The sequence below is a fragment of the Balaenoptera musculus genome, chromosome 8, assembly GCF_009873245.2.
Source record: "Balaenoptera musculus isolate JJ_BM4_2016_0621 chromosome 8, mBalMus1.pri.v3, whole genome shotgun sequence".
Classification (NCBI taxonomy): domain Eukaryota; kingdom Metazoa; phylum Chordata; class Mammalia; order Artiodactyla; family Balaenopteridae; genus Balaenoptera; species Balaenoptera musculus.
The window spans coordinates 4,998,442-5,020,434 of NC_045792.1; the positions used below are offsets into that span (position 1 = coordinate 4,998,442).

At 38.8% G+C, this 21,993-nt stretch overlaps 1 protein-coding gene across 10 annotated transcripts in view; it reads left to right on the top strand.

Annotated features, from left to right (window-relative positions):
• Nucleotides 1-21,993, top strand: part of ARHGAP32 (Rho GTPase activating protein 32) — a 277,525-nt gene that overhangs the window by 211,142 nt on the left and 44,390 nt on the right. Inside the window, exon 1 of one of the 10 annotated variants that reach the window (XM_036859512.1) lies at nt 8,330-8,622. The exons of the other annotated variants lie outside the window; for them this stretch is intronic. The gene's annotated coding sequence lies outside the window, so the exon portion shown is untranslated. Of the gene's footprint in view, nt 1-8,329; nt 8,623-21,993 lie in introns of those variants that run through there. 10 annotated transcript variants of the gene reach the window in all.

Here is a 21,993-nt window from a genome sequence, read left to right on the forward strand (position 1 = left end):
GGGAGTTCAGAATCGTACAGTTCACACTGTGTAATTCCCTACATATAAAGAGGGAGTTCAGAATCGTACAGTTCACACTGTGTAATTCCCTACATATAAAGAGGGAGTTCAGAATCGTACAGTTCACACTGTGTAATTCCCTACATATAAAGAGGGAGTTCAGAATCGTACAGTTCACACTGTGTAATTCCGTACATATAAAGAGGGAGTTCAGAATCGTACAGTTCACACTGTGTAATTCCGTACATATAAAGAGGGAGTTCAGAATCGTACAGTTCACACTGTGTAATTCCGTACATATAAAGAGGGAGTTCAGAATCGTACAGTTCACACTGTGTAATTCCGTACATATAAAGAGGGAGTTCAGAATCGTACAGTTCACACTGTGTAATTCCCTACATATAAAGAGGGAGTTCAGAATCGTACAGTTCACACTGTGTAATTCCCTACATATAAAGAGGGAGTTCAGAATCGTACAGTTCACACTGTGTAATTCCCTACATATAAAGAGGGAGTTCAGAATCGTACAGTTCACACTGTGTAATTCCGTACATATAAAGAGGGAGTTCAGAATCGTACAGTTCACACTGTGTAATTCCCTACATATAAAGAGGGAGTTCAGAATCGTACAGTTCACACTGTGTAATTCCCTACATATAAAGAGGGAGTTCAGAATCGTACAGTTCACACTGTGTAATTCCGTACATATAAAGAGGGAGTTCAGAATCGTACAGTTCACACTGTGTAATTCCCTACATATAAAGAGGGAGTTCAGAATCGTACAGTTCACACTGTGTAATTCCCTACATATAAAGAGGGAGTTCAGAATCGTACAGTTCACACTGTGTAATTCCCTACATATAAAGAGGGAGTTCAGAATCGTACAGTTCACACTGTGTAATTCCGTACATATGAAGAGGGAGTTCAGAATCGTACAGTTCACACTGTGTAATTCCGTACATATAAAGAGGGAGTTCAGAATCGTACAGTTCACACTGTGTAATTCCGTACATATAAAGAGGGAGTTCAGAATCGTACAGTTCACACTGTGTAATTCCCTACATATAAAGAGGGAGTTCAGAATCGTACAGTTCACACTGTGTAATTCCCTACATATAAAGAGGGAGTTCAGAATCGTACAGTTCACACTGTGTAATTCCCTACATATAAAGAGGGAGTTCAGAATCGTACAGTTCACACTGTGTAATTCCGTACATATAAAGAGGGAGTTCAGAATCGTACAGTTCACACTGTGTAATTCCGTACACATAAAGAGGGAGTTCAGAATCGTACAGTTCACACTGTGTAATTCCGTACATATAAAGAGGGAGTTCAGAATCGTACAGTTCAGGACTGTTCTGTGGTGACAAAAGTTTGGACAGTGGTTACTTTTGGAGAGGAGAGTGAGTAGATGGGTAGGAGAGAGGATTCTGAAGTGCTGGTAATGCTCTGTTCATCCAGACGGTGACTATACAGAAATGTAATGACGTGGAGCGTCTTTTCATGTGCTTATTGGAGAAATGTCTATTCAAGTCCTTTGTCGTTTTTGAATTGGTCACTTTGCGTTTTTTACCTCCTATCCAGGTATATATTCCTTACAGTATCGCTTTAATACACAAATGTTTGAGATTACATTTTCAAAATAGATTTTATACTTCCATACTGTGAAATACTCTGCAACCCTCAAAAGGAATGAAGTAGAAGCCTATGTGCTAACCCAGGGAATTTTTTCTGTGATGTATTGTTAAATGAAAAAGCAAATCACACAACAGTATAATCCCATTGTAAACTCATAGAAGAGGATCAGGAAGGATACATACCTAACTGGAAAGCGGAATGAGATTGTAGCTATAACAAGAGACATTTCATTTTTTTTCCTCTGCTCCTGTATTGTTTAACTCCTTTACAATGATCATATATTACTTTACATAGATTATAATCTACCCTTCACCCCACCCTGTCCAAATAGGTAATTTCTTAGGGTCTTTCTTAATGCAACCACCCCATAAAATAGATATTTTGTGATAACAGATTTATTTAATGTTTATACCTATGTGAAAAGCAGCTCAGAGAGGTGAGAGCACAGGCCTCAGCCTTGAACTTTAATGCCTGTGCCATGTGTTACTGTCCATATGCATGTCATTTGGCTTCTCTGATTTTTAATTTCCTCATCTAAGAAGTGAGGCAAGATTCTTTTAAAGATTAGAGATAAGGCATTTAAAGCCCCTGGATACTTAATAAATATCAGCTGTTATTTTTTATCGACATGTTTATTTACTATGTTATATCCTTTAAATTCAGGAGTGTCTGAAACTAGGTCTATTTAGTTTATGTAGATGCTTATTTAATATATTATTTGTTGGTATAAATCTATATGCAAATATTTCACAGTATACCACTGAAACAAATGAATTGCAGTAGTTTTCATGGGACCATGGTGAGGAAGGGAGCTTCTCTGCATGGTCACTTGAATAGAGTTTGCATCACAGATTTCTGTCTGAATTTTTTTGTTAGCAGACATAGAAGTAGCTGAGGCTTTTTTTCATTTTGGGGGAAGACTTACTAATCAGGTGTAATGCTGATGAAATCCTTATAAATAGTTTATAAGGTAACACAGCCTGAATTTGTGGCATAATTTTGAAATTAAAAAGTCCTTGTATTATCCTTTTAGGAAACTGGTCCTCTAGTATCTTGTGTTTTGTTGTTGTTTTATTTGCAGTTTTGCCTAATTATAGTTTTTTTCCTTTGTTTTCATTTGTTTACTTCTGGATTATTTCCATTTTCTTTCTTTGAATGTCCAGCACTTAGCTCTTCTGTAACCATGTTTCCTCACGTCACTTTAGTATGAGGTGACCACTCTATAGCAAGTAAAAAGGTTCAGGTTTTTACTTACCCGAAATGGAATGTTGTACTGAATATTCTTCCCATTGAACACATTACTTTATTACTCTGGAGACAAATACCTTAAGAATCAGATATGAAAATCAGTACCCTAGGAGGCATTGATGTAAGATTTAAAAGAGTTCCAAAATGCTAGAATGCCCGGGTGGTTTTCTCTCCGAATACATGGTAAGAGATACATCAAGATAATACTTTCTCACTCTGCATCAGGGAAAAATAGAAAATTCATAACATCACATATTTGCAGTTGCCTTAGAGTTTTTGAATACTGTATTTTTATTATTTAAATTGGAATTTGAATCTCGATACAGCCCTGCAATGTACTAAGGATGCGGAATGTATTTCTGTCCCCCACACACCGCTTTTTTTTTGAATTTTATTTATTTTGTTATAGAGCAGATTCTTACTAGTTTTTTAACTAGTGGAGTAACTGAGACTCAGAAAACTCCACGCTGTGCCTGAGCTTTCATAGCTGAACTTACAGAAGTCTCTGACCTCTCCTAGTAACCACTGTCCACACCTAGGTAGCCCTGGCTGTGCACCAGATGGATTACACTCATTTGCGATTGTTTAACTCAAAACCCAGAATTTTCCCACCATGGAACACTGAATAGAGGTAAAATTTATTGTTTTCTCTCTAAAAACAAACATTTTTGTTTTATTACAACAAGAGTAAATAAAACTGTATTTCTGTATATGAACAGAAGAGAAATTAGGGCAAAAGATGTGTTGAATGGAAGATGAAGAGAAGTGCTTATAGGAACCTACTTAATTTGCTAATTTTGTTTCAGCCATCATTCTTTCTAAGGCTTCTCTAATCAATTAAAAGAAATCTTTCCATAGTTCCTCATTGCCTATAAAGCATAACTCCAGACTACGTTATTGTGTCATTTTTGGCCGTCTTCCTTTTCCATTCTCCTGTTCTGCTCTTTCTCCCTGTGCTCGCTGGGCTCTATTTCTGTGTCCTCAGAACATACCATGTGGTCTCATAGCTTTCCCTCTGTTCCTGCAGTCTGAAATGCCCTCCTCCCCATTTTGCCCACTTGAAATTTTCCTTGTATTTAGACTCAGGCCATAATCTTCTTGTCCATGAAAGTTTCCCTGACCATCTCTCCCCGGCCCGACTCTCTCTGGCCCATCTCTACCTAGGCCCATCTCTCCCTGGCCTGTCTCTACCTAGACCCATCTCTTCCGGGCCCATCTCTCCCAGGCCCGTCTCTCCCTGGCTCATCTCTACCTGACCTGTCTCTCCCTAGGCCTGTCTCTCCCTAGGCCCATCTCTCTGGGCCCATCTCTCCCAGGCCCATCTCTCCCAGGCCCATCTCTCCCGGGCCCGTCTCTCCCAGGCCCGTCTCTCCCTGGCCCATTTCTCCCTGACCTGTCTCTCCCTTGCCCTGTCTCTATCTAGGCCCATCTCTCCCTGGCCTGTCTCTCCCTGACCCGTCTCTCCCTGCCCTGTCTCTATCTAGGCCCGTCTCTCCTTGACCCGTCCCTTCCAGGCCCGTCTCTCCCTGGCCCGTCTCTCCCTGGCCCGTCTCTCCCTGGCCCGTCTCTCCCAGGCCCGTCTCTCCCAGGCCCGTCTCTCCCTGGCCCGTCTCTCCCTGGCCCGTCTCTCCCTGGCCCGTCTCTCCCTAGGCCCGTGTCCTGTTTGTCCTCAAGTCAGATCTGACAGCAGCTGTTTCACTTGCTCACGAAATTGCAATCTCCTCACAATTGACAGGTGTGTCTCATTCATCCTTGTCTCCCCCACAGGATACGTGCACAGTGGATGCACAATGAATGCCTGTGGAATTACTTTATCTTAATATTTACTACTAAAATAAAATTTTAGAATACAGCTTTTAACTTGTAATCCCTGACTTCAGAAAACCTCAGTGATTTCCCTTTGTGCCAGAATTGTATACAAAATCTTTAGCCTAGAGTTTAAGATGCTCCATAAATACTGAGAACTCACTTATCTTTGTAACCTGTTTTTCCCTTTTCTCCTCTCTGCTCAGCATCAGAACATGTTTCCTTATTCTCCACTCATTGATACTTTGGCTCTGCCCCTTTCCCTGCCTGTGATCTTTCTTCTGCCTGAGATGACTTACTCTGTTCTTCACGAAGGCTCCTTAAGCTGCTGCTTCACAAACTTGATTGCGCATTCAGTCTGCCTGAGAGAGAGAGAGTTAAAAACTGTAGACTATCATTCGTTAGGGTGGGGCCTGACATTCTGTATGTCTAAGAAACTCCCAGGTAATTCCATAATACTGGTCCTAAGACTATGTTTTGAATAACGAAGGACTACATTTCAGCCTACGGTAGCTATTCTTTGTGTCACTCATTTGGAAATAGTGTATGGCAATGAGTTATTTTGAATTTGATGCTTTACTTTTTGTGTGTCTTTCTTCTTCACCTACATCGTTTTGCTTGTGGATAGATATTCTATTTTATATTAATTTGTATCCTTTATACATAGTGTTTGTATTAAAACAGTTGATTAATAATTATAAACAAGAATAATGTCCACTAAAATTATCAAAAATGTTTCCTAAACTCCCATTTATGTTTTAGCCAGTGCTAGGGGTGGGCTCGATCTAATCCTTGCCATAAATAAAGCAACTTTTCCATTTCTGATCATTTCCAGTATTCGTTCATTCACTGATCAGACATTTTATTGAGTGCATACCAAGTACTGGGGTTAAAATGGTGAACACAACAGACAAAAATATTGTTATTTTGTTGTTGGTATTCAAGTGGGATGAGAGGGAGAGAAAGAGGCAAACAGACACATTATATATATACTAAGGTAGGTAAGTGTTCTGGAGAAAAATGAAGCCTGGAAGGGGGGTTGGTACAGGGGTTAGGAAGTACTGGGATGTGGTTCATGTGGGGTTGTCATTTCAAAGGAGGGTAGAGTGGTTGGGGACAGGCTCATTAGAAGGTAGCTTTTGAGCAGAGATGTGAAGGAGATGAGGAGCAGAGATACGCACGTACCTGGGGGAAGAGCTTCGGAGAGAGGGAACTGCAAGTGTAAGGGCACTGAGCCGAGTGTGAGTCGGGGCTGTTGAAGGATCAGTGGGAAGGCCAGCTTGACTGGAGCAGTGAGTGAAGACATAGGATGAGGTCTGGAGGTGAAAGGGCATCAGATTCTCCTTGGGGCTCGGGTGCCACTCTGTGGATTGTGGCTTTCATTTAAAATTAGATGGGAAGACGTTAGAACGTTTTGAGCAGAGCTGTTTGACCTGCCTCACCTTACGTAAAGGATCACCTTGCTTGCTGCGTTCAGGACAGGAGATGACATGGGTGTACGCTGTGGTGATGAGCCCACCAAGAGATGTTGGTGGCTTAGACCAGGAGGGTAGCTGTAGAAGGACTGAGATGTGATCTAATTCTGGATATGTTTTTGGCCATGAAACTGGCAGAATTTACAGACATACTGTCAAGGGTTTGAATAATTCGGGTAATTTTTATGACAGAATGATTGGAAGGTAGCCTTTGCCTTTCCAGTGAGTTGTCTTGTTGCCCCCGCTGCCCACACAGATACATCTTAGTCCTTCACAGGATAACCTCCATTTGTTAAATACAAGAGAAAAATAACAGGTGACCTTTCCTGTGCCATCAGCAGTCTTTAGAAGACAGAGCATAATGCTTTTCAGTCAGCCATATTTTTTAACTTTTTATTTTGAAATAATTATAGTCTCAGAAGAAGTTGCCAAAATAGTACAGAGAGGTCCCATATACTCAAAACCCAGCTTCTCCCAGTTGTAACACCCTACATAACTATACTGTACATTATCAAAACCAGGAAATCGACACTGTCGCAATGCAGGGAACAAGATTGACAGACCTCCCTCCAGCTTCACCAGTGTTTGCACACACTCATTCTTACCCTGTGTTTTTACGGGGCACAGAGTGCAGCCTTTAGGTTACAGGTGAGGGTCATTTTGTCACTCTCCTGCACTCAGGCAAACTACCGTCGAATTTATTTATTCCTCTCTGTGCTCGTATGTTAAGCTGTACTGAGTATTCCCCCAAATGGCTTTTCTACAGCATGGATTCCTCTTCCCCTTCCCCCTTCCTTTGCTCTCTCATTCCTCTTTCCCTTGCCCTCCCTTGCTGTCTTCAGTGCTGAGGAGGGGGTGGAAGGAGGGATGGCTTTGCTTTCTTCCACCATGAATAAACTTTAAGAGCCTCATTTCCTATTCAACAAAATCCATAAATTCCCAGCTGTTCCATTGGTAAAAATTAACATGTTTTGTTCCTGCCACACACTGGAATTCTCTGTGGTCTTTCAAATTGTGAAATCACATCAGTTCATTGTTTTTCTTATTGTGGCCTACCATTTATCAGCACTTCTTTATTCACAACTATGATCAGAAAGGAAGGAATGAATACATTTGATCAGTAGCAGATTTTGGCACTGTGCGTGATAAATGCTCCCTGGGTATCTTGAATTCAACAGCTCGTACTTGTTTGACCTTGGCAATTGCTTAATCCTCCGCCTTGGCTTCCTCATCTCTAGCATGGGAATAGTATTCGAATCAACTTCATAGGGTTATAATGAAGACTATCTGTAAAGTACTTAGAATCTGTCTGGCACGTGTAACATTATTTTGTTTACTAAAAACAAATATGTGAACATGAATTTACATTGGTATTAGTAAAAAGTCATTTGGAACAGAAAATAACGTTAATCTCTTCCAATTCATTTATTTCTTCCAATAATTCTAATTGGGTTAACACAGTGTAGTAGTGTTATTTAGTATAAATATTGAATCTTTTCAATGTTTTTATGAGTAGAGCTACAATTTTAACACTTGGGCAGTGTATAGAGGAGGAGGTCATAATCAGGAAAATTTAATTCTGAATTTTTTTGGTATTGAAGTATAGTTGATTTATACTTTTGCATAATTCTGGATTTTTAATCCTGAAAAAACTTTTCAGGTTTTAAAACTTTTTATTTGCATATTAAAGAATTGTGCATTCCAATCTCAGAATTTTTCACACAGAGGCAGTATAAGTTGATAATTTTTTTTGTCAGTCTAAGTAGAAAGCGATCACAGCTCATTATCAGCAAAGATATTCAGAGTGACGTTTTCCTAGCCTGTTGCTGCCAGTTTAATGATTCAGCCTTTTACAGACAGTACTTCCTGCTTGATCAGTTACTTTTCTTATTTTATTTGGGCGTAAATACCATCATTTTTATAGGATACATTGTCTCCCATGTGGATAGCAAATATAAACAACTGAATAGTAAGTGACTTTTTAAAAAATTAAAGACTGAATATCAATTTCATAGTGGTGTTATTCTGAGCAGAAAATATGCACCTGTGTGAAGCTGGTGGGTGGAGTCATACTGGTGAAGCCTGTTCAGCAAGTGCAGTTGGGCTGGGGCGGTTCTCCTGTGCTGCAAAGCAGGATGTGCAGAGGGAGAGGATTAAGCTCCTCCAAGCAGCACTCTTGCACACACAAGCTGCTCGGCTTGACTAAAGACCAGAAACAGGGCCAAGAGAACTGCTGAAAGGGGCCCCGAAAGCAGAGCTGGAACCTCAAAGTGCCGTGAAGATTTGACTTGGAGTTATCCCGTGGTGGACAAGGTCTGAGCCAGTGTGATTATGATTCATTTGGCACGCTTTTGCATGGAATGCAGAGCCGTGGTATCCTGTCGGATCTACTGCTAAGTGCAGTCATCTGGAATAATTGTAATTATTGATCCTAAAACTTGTGCCACAGCAAGAGGTAAGGACATCTCAATCAATTATTCAAGTGTTTGACCCCAGCAATACTCAGAATATTTCACTGAGACTATTTTTATATTACATTTGGGCACATGCTTCTTTGGCTGCTTTTAGGTGAGTGGTTAATTATTTAGTTATCCAAAAAATTGAATAATTGAGCTTTAAGGTTTGTCATGTTTGTAGAGAGATGATCATTTTTTCAAGTAGATCGTACTACGTAGGTATTATCTCTTACTTTCCTAGTTTTAGGAAATACTCATTTTAAAATTTCAAATCAGCTTATTTCTTAATGCTTTCTAGACCTCAGGTTAATGTACAAAAGTTTGCATGTTTAAAAGAACATACCTTTGTTTCATAAGCAACAAGTATATATCATATTTAAAAATTTTTCCTTGCTGGGTAAATAGCATCTCAATTATTGACTAATAGAAAATAGGCAGCACTGCTTTACCATAAAGAATTTGGTAGACTGTATAAAGAGACTGTTCAAATTAGCACAAGGAAGTAACCCTTCTGCCCTTTTATCTTCAAGTATTGGTTTTTTTTTTTCCCTCATTGACATCAGTAAGGATAATTGTCTCTATCCATGATATATTTGTATTAACTCTTTTTTCCTCTTGCAGAGATTTTCTTACCATTAGGGTAGTATTCCATATTTATATGGTGCTTCTTCAGATCTTGGTTATAAATGCTTTTCATTAAGATAACATGGAGACCACAATTTTCTCTGAATCACAGATTAGTCCTGTTAAGAAGCTGAACATTTTTCTTTTCTACTACTCTTTAAATAATATTGATATTTTAATTTTCAAAACCACAAATGGGGGAACCTCAGAATTTAGAGCTCTTTTTCACTGTCAACTTTTAAAGAGGCACCAGTTGCTCATATGATAATGGTTTGAGACTATAACTTCTCTTTTTTAACATATTATGTAGTACTATATGATATTCAGCAGGAGAGAGCAGAAATCTAAAGTTTCTTAGGTTAAGTTTACACATAAGACAATTAGAGGGGGAAGAACTAGGAAGTGACTCTGTGTTTGTGTGCACCCTTCCTTAGTGATCTCAGCCCTGAATTTAGGAGGTACAACCAGATGTGATCAAACCTGGTTTGGAAAGCTGTCTCAGGTTCTGATTAGCCCTGTACCGTGGAAGATTATGAAAAGTGTTCAGAGAAATTATAGTGGTGAAGTAACTCCTGTTTATTGACACTTGCTGAGTTAAGTGGTTGGCATATGTAATTTCATGTAAGCATTGTAGTAACCCCGAGTGATAGTACTGTTATAGTCATTCTCATTGTGTATTTGAGGGAATTGAGACTTAAATTTGCTCAAGACCTTGCAAATTGGGAAGTGATTAGAGAATGGATTCAAGCCCTTACGTCTGTCTGACTGCAAGGCCCATGTTCTTATTTCTCATGCCAAAGGTCAGGTCTTTTGTAGGGCAGGCTTCTAAGACTTCTGCCTTTAAATAAAGAGTTCTTGTTATCAGTTCTGTCTTCTTCAAATATGGAGCTTTGCCCCTCCAGCTCCTGCTAAAGAAAATGTTGGGGTGGGGAGTGGGGGGAAACAACCCACAAAAACAAACAAAACCCACCCTGATCATATCAGTGTTACACACAAAACTTCATAGCTTAATAAAGTGCAGAGGGTTATTTGACATCAAACTGAATATGATTACATTTTAATCTAATAAAAAATAATTTCAAGAAAAGTATTTTCACACTGTTAAGATTAAGGTTCTACATGTTCAGACTTATAGAACTTTATGATGTTACTGAATTCCTAAGAATATGTAGTTACTATAATTTAATTTTTATAAGAGATATATAAATAAGTGTTCTCTTAAAATAGTACTAGTTTTTAAGCTTCATATCAAATAGTACTAGTTCATCCTGGAAAAATAAGAGCTTAGATCACTTAAAAATTCTTAGCAGAGATGCTTCTATAGTCTTTTTATTATAACCCACTCTAGTATTAGAATCCTTTAGTGTCAGGAATTTATAGCCACCTCATGTTTCCTCCTACTCTCCTCTGCTAAAATGCAAATCTTTTTGTTCTGTATTTAGAAATGAAATTAGTCAGAGTCTTTTATATAACTAAAGGGGTAAAGTTAAAAAAATTTCTTACTTTGTTTTTGTACAGAGTTGAGGAACAAAACCAATCACATTTATTGTTTTAATTTGTAATTTAAAATTTTAAAATAAAAAATCAGTATCAGGGGCTTCCCTGGTGGCGTAGTGGTTGAGAATCCATCTGCCGACGCAGGAGACAGGGGTTCGAGCCCCGGTCCGGGAAGATCCCACATGCCGCGGAGCAACTAAGCCCGTGTGCCACAACTACTGAGCCTGCGCTCTAGAGCCCGCGAGCCACAACTGCTGAGCCCACGTGCCACAACTACTGAAGCCCGCGCGCCTAGAGCCTGTGCTCCACCACAAGAGAAGCCACCACAATGAGAAGCCCGCGCACCACAACGAAGAGTAGCCCCTGCTCTCTGCAACTAGAGAAAAGCCCGTGCACAGCAACGAAGACCCAATGCAGCCAAAAATAAATAAATAAATTTATTTTTAAAAAAAATCAATATCAGTTTTAGCAGGAAAAATGTAAAATTTACTTATATTACCCTAAAATCACATAAGCTAAATTTGAGCATTCTTATTACTATTATTTTTAACATCTTTATTGGAGTATAATTGCTTTACAATGGTGTGTTAGTTTCTGCTGTATAACAAAGTGAATCAGCTATACATATACATATATCCCCATATCTCCTCCCTCTTGCCTCTCCCTTCCACCCTCCCTATCCCACCCCTCTAGGTGGTCACAAAGCCTTTATGTTCGTTACTGAAATTCATAGCTCCTAGAAAAGTAAATGTATCATGTAAATAATGTCTTATTGTAACCTGATGCCCATTTTCCCAAGGGAACTATGATTTTTAAAGCTTTAACATAGCACGCCCTTTGTGGTTTATCACTGTTTATGTCCTGCTCTAGCAAGAGCAGCAGCATGAGGTTGCTTTGGTTTCATTCTTAACCCTGAAAAAGAGACATTTTTATTCAAATACTCAAATATTTTAGTTAACCACGGGCATGCTATTCCACGTAAGAGTTGTGTTGGATATTCTGAAGAAGCAATTTGTTGCCAGTTCTCTGCTTCTCTTTTTCCAGATGAATTGTTCTCATCTCCTCTGTGTCTGAAAAGCTCTTCTCTAAAATTTACTACAGATTTATTTTCTAGATCTATTAGTGTCATCCATTTGCATTCCACTCAGTTAATGCCTTTTGAAATGCCTCCTCTTCTCTCTTATGAGTAAATGGAAGCCTATTTGACTTATGTAACTGTTAGTAGCTTTACAAATTTTCAAACAAGAGCCATTACTGTCAGTGCTATTTTAAATTCAGTATTGCATGAACATGACATTTCTCAAATACCTGGTTTCCTCCCTTTGAGGCTGGAATGTACAGATATCAGAACTGTTACAGCCGTCCACATTCCAGAGCCTCATCCCTGGGCTGGCCCCAGATATTGCCCTGGCAGCTGTTACACACATCAGTTAGAGAGCTGTGCTTTTTCTCTTACTTCTGGAATTGTTTATGATATATTGAACAAAAATGATTCTCTACTTTCTTATTCCATAATAACTTCAACAGTATGTTACGATTTAATACTCAAGCTTATCTACATATTTTCTTTGACATCTACTTTGGGATGGATGGGGGGCGTCAGTGAAACTCAAGGCTGAAACTGCTTTATTCCTGCTTTAAAAATTAGAAGAAAACTCAGTAGTTCCTTTGAGACAGTGAGGAGTTTGCATTTTTGAGTATCAACCTGGTAGAATATAAGTTTTCAGAAATTCCAGAACGTATAGATACTATTTACCTTTTTTTCTCTTACTACAGTGAATTCCTGAAACATAGTTCAAAAATTAATCTTTATAAAGTATATGGCACTTTCTAGTAAAAACAATATTATAAATGGCCATTGTAGTGTTCACCAGGGACTTGCTAGCAAATAAATCAAAGAAACAATAGTGTATCATATATTATGATATTACTGGAATTTCTATATTTTCCTTCAATTTTCATTGGAGATCTGGTTTAGGATTCAGTTTATCTTTTTCTTCATCTTGCCTTTTTTAGGACAGGGAACAGGCCAGTGAGTGGAGGCAGGGAGAGGGCAGATCTAGCAAGAGAGACCAGAAGATTTACAGAGAGAAAAATAGAGTCAGTGACAGAGTTTCTTAGATGTGTCCTTATTCCATCAAATAAACACCTACTCTGAGTTTGGTTTGCAAGAAACTCTATTTTTAAATTTTTTTCTTTTTTTTTTTTTTAATTTATTTATTTATGTATTTATTTTTGGCTGTGTTGGGTCTTCGTTTCTGTGCGAGGGCTTTCTCTAGTTGTGGCAAGCGGGGGCCACTCTTCATCGCGGTGCGCGGGCCTCTCACTGTCGCGGTCTCTCTTGTTGCGGAGCACAGGCTCCAGACGCGCAGGCTCAGTAGTTGTGGCTCACGGGCCCTGTTGCTCCGCGGCATGTGGGATCTTCCCAGACCAGGGCTCGAACCCGTGTCCCCTGCATTGGCAGGCAGATTCTCAACCACTGCGCCACCAGGGAAGCCCGCAAGAAACTCTTTAACTCTGATTTGGATGGTGTTTTTTGTAAGACTAAAAAAACATATCATCAGAATCATTCATGTGTATTTTCAGTCATTGGCTTAAAGAACTTCCTTTACATCATTATTCATCCTTTTGCTTTATTTATGTTAAAGCTCTTCTGTAGTATGAAAAAGGAAAAGTTACAAAAGGTTCTATATTTCAGTTACTGGAAGAAGTGTTTTTTAGTTCAGTTTGTTTAACATTTGAGTAACATATAATCTTGCTCATACAGAAATTTTTCTTTAAAAGTTTGTCAAATTACTACTACTCTAGTGAATCAGTTTAATTTCTAAGTCCGTTTATTTTCAAATAAAAGCTTTGTTTGTTTAGTTTAAAGCTAATTTAACTGATATACTCAAAGCCATAAACTAAGTAAATATTATATCATATTTTTCCCAGCATGAGTGCTGACTAAACTGGTTCAAAAGCTATGTTTCTGAGTTGCTGACAGATCCTTTCAGGACATGGTAAAAATAAGTTAATTTTGGCATCTCTTCCCAATATCCCGTTTAATAAATTTGAAAATGCTAAGTAACACAGTTCACTTCAGCTATTTAAGAATGTAAATATAAATCTATATCATATTTCTTTGCTGCTATTTAAGGCATCAGCAACCTATTACAGTTTTCCCGTTTTTAGAATTCTTTGTCTATACTTGTACCCTATAGAATTCTTTTATGTTTGTGTTCTTTTGTTGAATGACACTTCTAATATGTTTGCAGGATCCCTGTGTTTTTTACAGTTTCTAAGAGGGACTCTTGCCTTGGCTTAAGGCTTTAGTTTTTTAAGTTGCCACTTGCCTTCTCCAGTCTTTCATACTCATTTACATCCCTGCAATGGATACAGGGCAAGTAGGAGTAAAGGAGATTTACCACATGAGTATAAAAGCAAGACTTTAAAAGTGCATCTAGTTTGTCACGTTCAAAACTTAAAAATTAAACAAAACAAACTAAATGATTATCTTAGTAGATACAGAGAAATCATTTGATAAAGGTCAATACTTGTTCATTTTATGTATCTTGGCAATTAAGAATAGGGAGTTTTTAAAATCTATTTAAGGTTTCTACCCAAAAACCCAAGAAAATTTTATTCTTAATGGTGAGTCATAAGAAACAATCTATTTGAAGTCAAGAACAAGATCAGCATTTATTCAAGGTTCAGTGAAATTAGACAAAAAGACATGGAAGGGATAAATATGTACTATTTGTAGATGATTGTCTACAAATCCAGAAGAATCTACTGTCAAATTATTAGAAGTAATAACAGTTGAGCAAGGTTGCTGAATGAAAGATAAATAATACAGTGACAACAGAGTACCTAATATTTATTAAGGTTTTTTTTTCTATCCAGCAGAAAAAAAATGCTTTATATTTAATTCTCACAACAATCCTATTAGGTAATTACTATTTTTAACTTTTTCATAGATGAGGAAAATGAGGTCTGAGAATTAGGTACCTTGTCCACAGTCGTACAGCTAGAAGTCACAGAGGCATGATTGGAACCTCAGTAGTCTGTCACACCGTACTAATTGTGTTTCTATATACCAGTAATAAATTATTAGAAACTCATTTAGAAAATAGTACCATTTACAATAGCAATGAAAATCATAAAGTTCCTAAGAATAGCTATAACAAAAGTAAGTAAGACGTTTATGGAGAAAGATTAGAAAAACTTAACTGAAGGACATAAAAGAATCTTAAATAAATGGAGAGGTATACTGTGTTCATGGTCAGGAAGGCTCAATATTGAAAAGAAGTCAGTTTTCCTCTAAAATAATCTGTAATTCAGTGCAGCTTCAATCGAATTCCCCAAAGTTTTTTTTCCTCCTATAATTAGAGAAGCAGATGCTAAAATTTATATGAAAGAGTAAAGGGCTAAAAATGTAAAGGCAGTTTTGAAGAATAAGAAAAAGTGGAGGGACTCATTTTTCCAGGTATTAAGACCTATAAAATGCTAGAAATGAAGAAAGTGAGGAATTGATGAAGAGAGACTGGTAGGATTGAGAGAACACAGAAACAGACCCTCACCTACTGTACACACTTTTCATATAAGAATTAACCTTACAAAGCAGTGGAGAAGGAATTATCCAGTAAAAGGTGATGAAATAATTGGTTGTGCATAAAGAAAAAAGCAGTTCGATTATATCTCTGCCTCATCCTAAACATATAAAAAAGTTCAAAGTCAATTAAAAACCTTAAAGTGAAAAAGGTTTAGGAAATAAAAGGTTTAAAAGAAATAAGACGGTATGTTTATGACCTTGGGTAGGGAAAGATATCTTAAAGCATGGAAACCATACACAAAGACGTGATTAGAAATTTAGACAAGATAAGCCAAAGACTGGGAGAACATGTTTGTAACATGAGTAACTGACAGGGGACTCGTTTCCAGATTATATAAAGAATTTTTGCCCATCAGTAAGAAAAAGACAACCAAATAGTAAAATGGGCCAAGGATGTGAACAGTTATTTCACTGAAGAGGAAGACTGAATGACCAATGAACATGAAACAATGCCTAATCTCATTAGCAAGCACAGAAGTGCACTTTAAAGTGGAATAAAATTTCATACTGATCAGATTGATAGAAATGAAAAGGTCTGACAGAACTGAATAGGACAAAGAAATGAAGAGTGGAATCCTGAAGTACACCCTATGGGAATGTTATGTTGGTAAATCATTTTAGAGAATATTCTAGCAAAGTTGAAATATGGTTGAAAAGTACATACTCTACAGCCCAGATGTCCTACTCTTCAGCATGAGTGCCAGAGAAATTCTCTCAGCTGTGTCAGGAGACACCAGATTGCTCAATGCAGTACTGGTTGTAATAACAAAAACTTCAAAACCCTCTGAATGACGGTCAACAGAATGGGAGTGCAGCTGTAGTATATACTTACAGGGGAATACTATAATGCAATTAAAATGAATATACTGGTTTTCCCTGGTGGTGCAGTGGTTGAGAGTCTGCCTGCCAACGCAGGGGACATGGGTTCGAGCCCTGGTCTGGGAAGATCCCACATGCCGCAGAGCAACTAGGCCCGTGAGCCACAACTACTGAGCCTGCGCGTCTGGAGCCTGTGCTCCGCAACAGGAGGGGCCGCGATAGTAAGAGGATTGCGCACCGCGATGAAGAGTGGCCCCCGCCTGCCACAACTAGAGAGAGCCCTCACACAGAAACGAAGACCCAACACAGCCAAAAATAAAAATAAATTAATTAATAAAAAATAAAAAATAAAAATAAATAAATAAAATGAATATACTGAGCCACAATTATATATTCTCAAAACAGATAACTTTGAGGAAGGTTTGATATAGTATGATTGCATTTCTACAAATTTTAAAAACATGCAAAATGATAATATATATTGCTTATGGCTGTGTACATGTACAGCTAAAGTATAAAAACATGCATGGAAATGATATAAATCGCAGCAATATCTTTTTGGATCCATCACCTAAAGTAATGGAAATAAAAACAAAAATAAACAAATGGGACCTGATTAAACTGAAAAGCTTTTGCACAGCAAAGGAAACCATACAAAATGAAAAGACAACCTACAGAATGGGAGAAAATATTTGTTGTTTTTGTTTATATGTATCTGGTAGGTTGGTTACATTTCCCTGCCTTGGAGAAGGGGCCTTTTGTAGGAGGTGTCCTTGGCGTCCCAGCAGCGAACTCCCCTCTCATCACCAGAGCTTTGTGCTGGGCTTGGGTCACAAGCGGCTGACTGTGGAGCCCCGTGGGGGCCTGGGGCTAGTGCTGGCTCACTGGGGCAGAGTCAGGGTTCAGGAGAGCCCAGGGCTGTTGCCTGCCCACTGGTGGGTGAAGCCAGGTCTCTGGACTAGTGCTGCCCTCCTGTAGGGCAGGGCTGGGTCCTGGGTTCTGGCTGCAGAGCCCAGGGGTCCTAGAGCTGGTATCAGATGGCTGGTGAGTAGGGCTGCTTCCTGGCACCCTTGGCTGTGGAGTCTGGGATGTCCCAGAGCTTGTGTTGGCCAGCTGGAGGATGGGGCCAGGGCCCAGAGGATGCTGGGTCTGCTGCCTGCCTTCTGGTGGTGGGAGCTGGGTCCCGGGGTCTCTTTCTGGAGGTCCCTGGGGGTCCCAGGTTTATTGTCTGTGCACTGTTGTGTGAGACCGGGTCCTGGGTCCTCTGGTGGGCCTGGCTGTGTCTAGGGGTGGCTGTGGGCTTTGGGAGTCTTAAGCAGCCTGTCTGTTGGTGGGTGAGGCTTTTTCTACACCCAGTTAGTTGCTTGGCCTGATGCACCCCGGCACTGGCGCCTATAGGCTGATGGGTTGGGGGCTGGGCTGGGTCCTGAGGCTGATAAGCTAGAGAGAGGATTCCAGAATGGTGCTTGCCAGGACCAGTGTCCACATGGTAGACCGGACTCCTGAGAAATGGCTACCACCTGTGTCTGTGTCCCCAGGGGAGCTGCAGTTGCTGCCTGCCTCAGAGAGACTCTCCAAGATCAGCAGGCAGGTCTGACCCAGGCTCCTTTCAAATCACTGCTTCTGCCCTGGGTCCCGGAGTGTGTGAGATTCTGTGTGCCCTTTAAGAGTGGAGTCTCTATTTCCCCCAGCCCTCCGGGACTCCCAAAAGTAAGCCCTGGTGACTTTCAAAGCCAAATGCTCTGGGAGCTTGTTTTCCTGGTGCAGGACTCCTGAGCTGGGGAGCCCAGCATGGGGCTTGGACCCCTCACTTCTTTGGTAGAAGCCCCGCAGTTAATACTCATCTCCCGCTTGTGGTTCATCCACCCCGAAGGTTTGACTGTATTGCAACTCCACCCCTCCTATCTGTCTTGTTGTGGTTCTTTTTTTATATCTTTAGTTGTAGAAGATCTTTTCTGGTAGGTTCTGGTCTTTTTCATCGATGATTGTTCTGCAAATAGTTGTAATTCTGGGGAGCCCATGAGAGGAGGCGAGCTCAGAGTCTTTCTACACCATCTTGGCTGATCTTGAAGAGCAGAATTTTTTTTAGAAAACTAGTCTGTGTATATAATAACAAAGTAAGGGAAAAATCAATTTGACATTGCTTAGAGAAAAGTCCTTTCTCCATATCTATTGGTATGAATATATATGTTGTTGTACGTTAAATGAAAGCAAGTTTATGGAATTTTGTATTAAAATTTGAATCTTTTCATGTTTATTTAACATAAAATATTTCAAAGTATGCAACAGAGACAGAATTTGAGAGGTTATAAAGACCCTTAAATATCCCAGAGTCCAGTTGCCTGTATTTCTATTCCAGTCTCTTAAATTTCCATCAAATGGTCATCTAATCTATGTTTGTAAAAATTTGAGCAAAAGACAGGACATTGTGTACAATTGTGAAAATCCATTGGACATGTAAACCTTACACTCGTACTTTATTATACCTTAGGTTAACCAAGATAATCTCCTCAGGTATTATGAGTCCCACCTCTACCCTCTCACTTTGTCTGCTTGGCCATATGAATTCATTACAGATCTTAGAACTTGATGCATATAATCAAATAAACCTAATGCCAAGGCCCTTATCTGACACAAATCATCTTCCTTTAATTTAATTTACTGAGAAATTACTCCAAGCCCAGACTTCTCTCACATCAGTCTAGAAGATTTCTAAGACCCAATTTAGAGAACTCTGATTTAAGTGAAGTATTATGAAAAAGGAGAATTCTTAGGATTTGCTGGAGAAATACTATACTTGTGTAGTTAGAAACTCCCGGTGCCCTGCCTCTCCATGTCAAGGTTCACCGTGCCCCTATAAACTCGTTGTTGGTATCATAAAGATTTACCTTGGAGATACTAAGTTGTGTGTCATACTGCTAAAGCTTTTAACTACTGGAAGAACTGGTCTGGTTGGATTTGTGTCAAGTTTGAAAGACGATTGCAAGCATGAAATCTTGTCTAAATGATATGGAAGAAAGTAGCCTTGTGGCACATGTTGCATTTTAACCCTAGAGTAGGGAATTTGAATACACAGTGGTATGATTTGCTTTTGTCTAAGTACTGTTTTGTGTTTTATTTTTTATGCATTTTATCTGTGGAAATGTCTGTTATCATTTTCATTTCTCTGATCCACCATATTTGGTGGACCTTAACCCTAACACACTTCCCACTGCATTCCAAGGTTCCTTTGCTGAAGTGGGTTTATAAGCACTTACCTGTCTAAAGCCAGTCCCCCACTCTCCCTTCCTCAGGAGAAGTCTCCTGATTTCATTGACAGTATTCCGTACTCTGTTCCTCAAAAGGTAGTTCTACTAAGAAGTTTACTAGTTTGTTATAAGAAAATGCGTGGGGGCAGTGTAGTGTCCAAAAGAAACTTCTTTTAGCCATTTTATTGTCTAAGAAATGGGAAGAAAATATAAAGTGAAGAAAAAATTAATATGAAGAGACATTTATATTTGGAAATGTTGTTAGATCTTCAAATTTGTAACTAAATTGAGTATTTTTATTAGTTTAAATTTCCAGTGCAATGAAATTTGTCTATCTCGATAGGTAATTGATTATTTAATTATGGATGCCAGAGTTTTTCACCATAACTATCTCTAAATTGGAATGCCAATTGTAATAACAATAACAGCAACACTAAAACTGTGCAGAACATAGTTCAATCTTTCTTTGAAGACTTAGAAATGATTTAAGACTGTATGTCTAGTCACCATTATGAATATTAGTTATTGTGGCATCTCACATTGGGATATAGGTTGGCAGGAAGAGACCACACCCACCCCGCATTCCCATTACAAGTTTAGGTTTAAAGTTCCCAATTTATTTAGTAGTGTTTTTGGAAAGGTGACAGAAGCAGCGTGGCCACGCCGAGTAGAAGCCAGGTTACGCGCATATCAGCACAATTTCCCAGAACCCACAAGTGCCAGATGGGGGCACAGAGTTGCTAATGACACTCTCCACTGGTCTTAATTTTGTGTCATACTGCAAGCTCCTACTTGAGTCTTAGGTCATTATTTAGGAAAAATAAATACGAATGGTCTTTACCCTACAGGAAAAGATAGCCAACTTTCCTTCTTCTTGAGCCCAACTTAGGACACCAAAGACAGTCAAAGCTACCAGGTGTCCTGGAAAGTCCTGTTCTACCCAGGTTGCCCTCTGACTAATGTAACTTTATTGTGTATGAGAGTTTGGTCGGAGGAGCATGAATACAAATCTATTTCCGTACAGGTATCGCTGAATTGTGAGCGTATTTCCTGGTTAATATATAATTAATTTCAGTCAGTAATTCGAGATACGATACTGCTAACTGATGTGAAAGAAATAAACCTATTGCTCTGTACTTGCAGGGAGCCCAGTTCAATATGGCAAACAATCACGGCAGGTTTTTTTAATGTTCTAGCTCCATTTATGCTGAAAATCGTCACTCCCTTCCTTCCTTTCTCCTGGGGAGGATTTTAAGAAGTCATAGTCGTTCTTCATGATATTCAAATCTTTATGACGTCCCAAAGCTGGCCAGTGGGAGTCCGTTCAACTCAGTTCTTTTGACGTGGCTCCTGATGGGTGTGGGTGCTTCCCCTGCTTTCTGTCTCAAAAAAATAGCCCAGTCTCACCTTGTGCTTGCTTGCTGTCAACTTGCAAACAGGCATTTCTCCAAGGAGTCCTGGTTTATTTTGTTAGGGAATGATATTTAGAAATCCAGGTCTGAGACCAAAGGCATTCATGCAACTGGAATGTCATTGTTTCTAAGCCTTTTCAGTAGCTAGAGCTTAGGGAAAATGTGTGTATATTTTAGTTTTGAGTTCATGTTCCAACTCATGGCTAACATTAGGGTTATTTTTTCTTAAATTCCTTTATTTTATTATTGTATCTCCTTTCTCTCATACAGTTGAAAGAAGTTAAATATTACTTGGTAGTTGTTTTGTCCCTAGAATATATCCCGGTAATCATGTGCAGTTAGTTTATTGTTTACAAGGCATTTAAAATATTTTCTCTCTGTTGACAATGTTACCAATTTGATACATTATTAGATACATTTCTTAGGTTATTTTCAATCTTAGGATTTTCTTTTTTAACATTCTAAATTTATATTTGAACGTGTAGAAAGAACATTAACATAATTCAGAAGTCAAACTACATAAAAAGGTATATTCAGAACAGTCTCATTTTTTATCCCCACCCTTTCCCCACCCATTTTTTTTACCCATTATTATTAATTTCTGGTTTATCCTTCCAGTGTTTCTCTTTGCAAAAATAAGCTCTTATGTACACACATACATGTGTTTATTATGTGTTATGAATTTATGTGTGTGTGATGTATTTATTCCATATCCTTTCTTATGCTAAATATACTGTTCTCTACCTTCCTTTTTGACTTAATATATTCTGGGGATTGCTTCATATCAATAGTTAGAGATCCTCCTTTAAAAAAAAAAAAGCCAAACAGCAGTCCTCTGTGCAGATGTATCCATTAATATTCAATCAATTTCCTGTTAATGCACATTTAGGTTTCTAATACACATATTGGGTTATTTTTAAAGTAACCTTTCTAAAGTGTTTAAACTCTTCAGTGTGTTTTCATTGCATAAAATCCAGACTCTGTATTACGGCCTCTAGTGCTGGCCTTTACCTACCTCTTCAGCCTCATTTCATACAATCTTCCTTGTTCACTATACTCGCATCTTCCAGTTCATATATGACTTCCTCAGACCTTCCCTGACCACCTTATCAAGGTATTGGGTTGGCCAAAAGGTTTGTTCGGTTTTTTCCGTAAGATGGCTTTAGTAGCACTTAG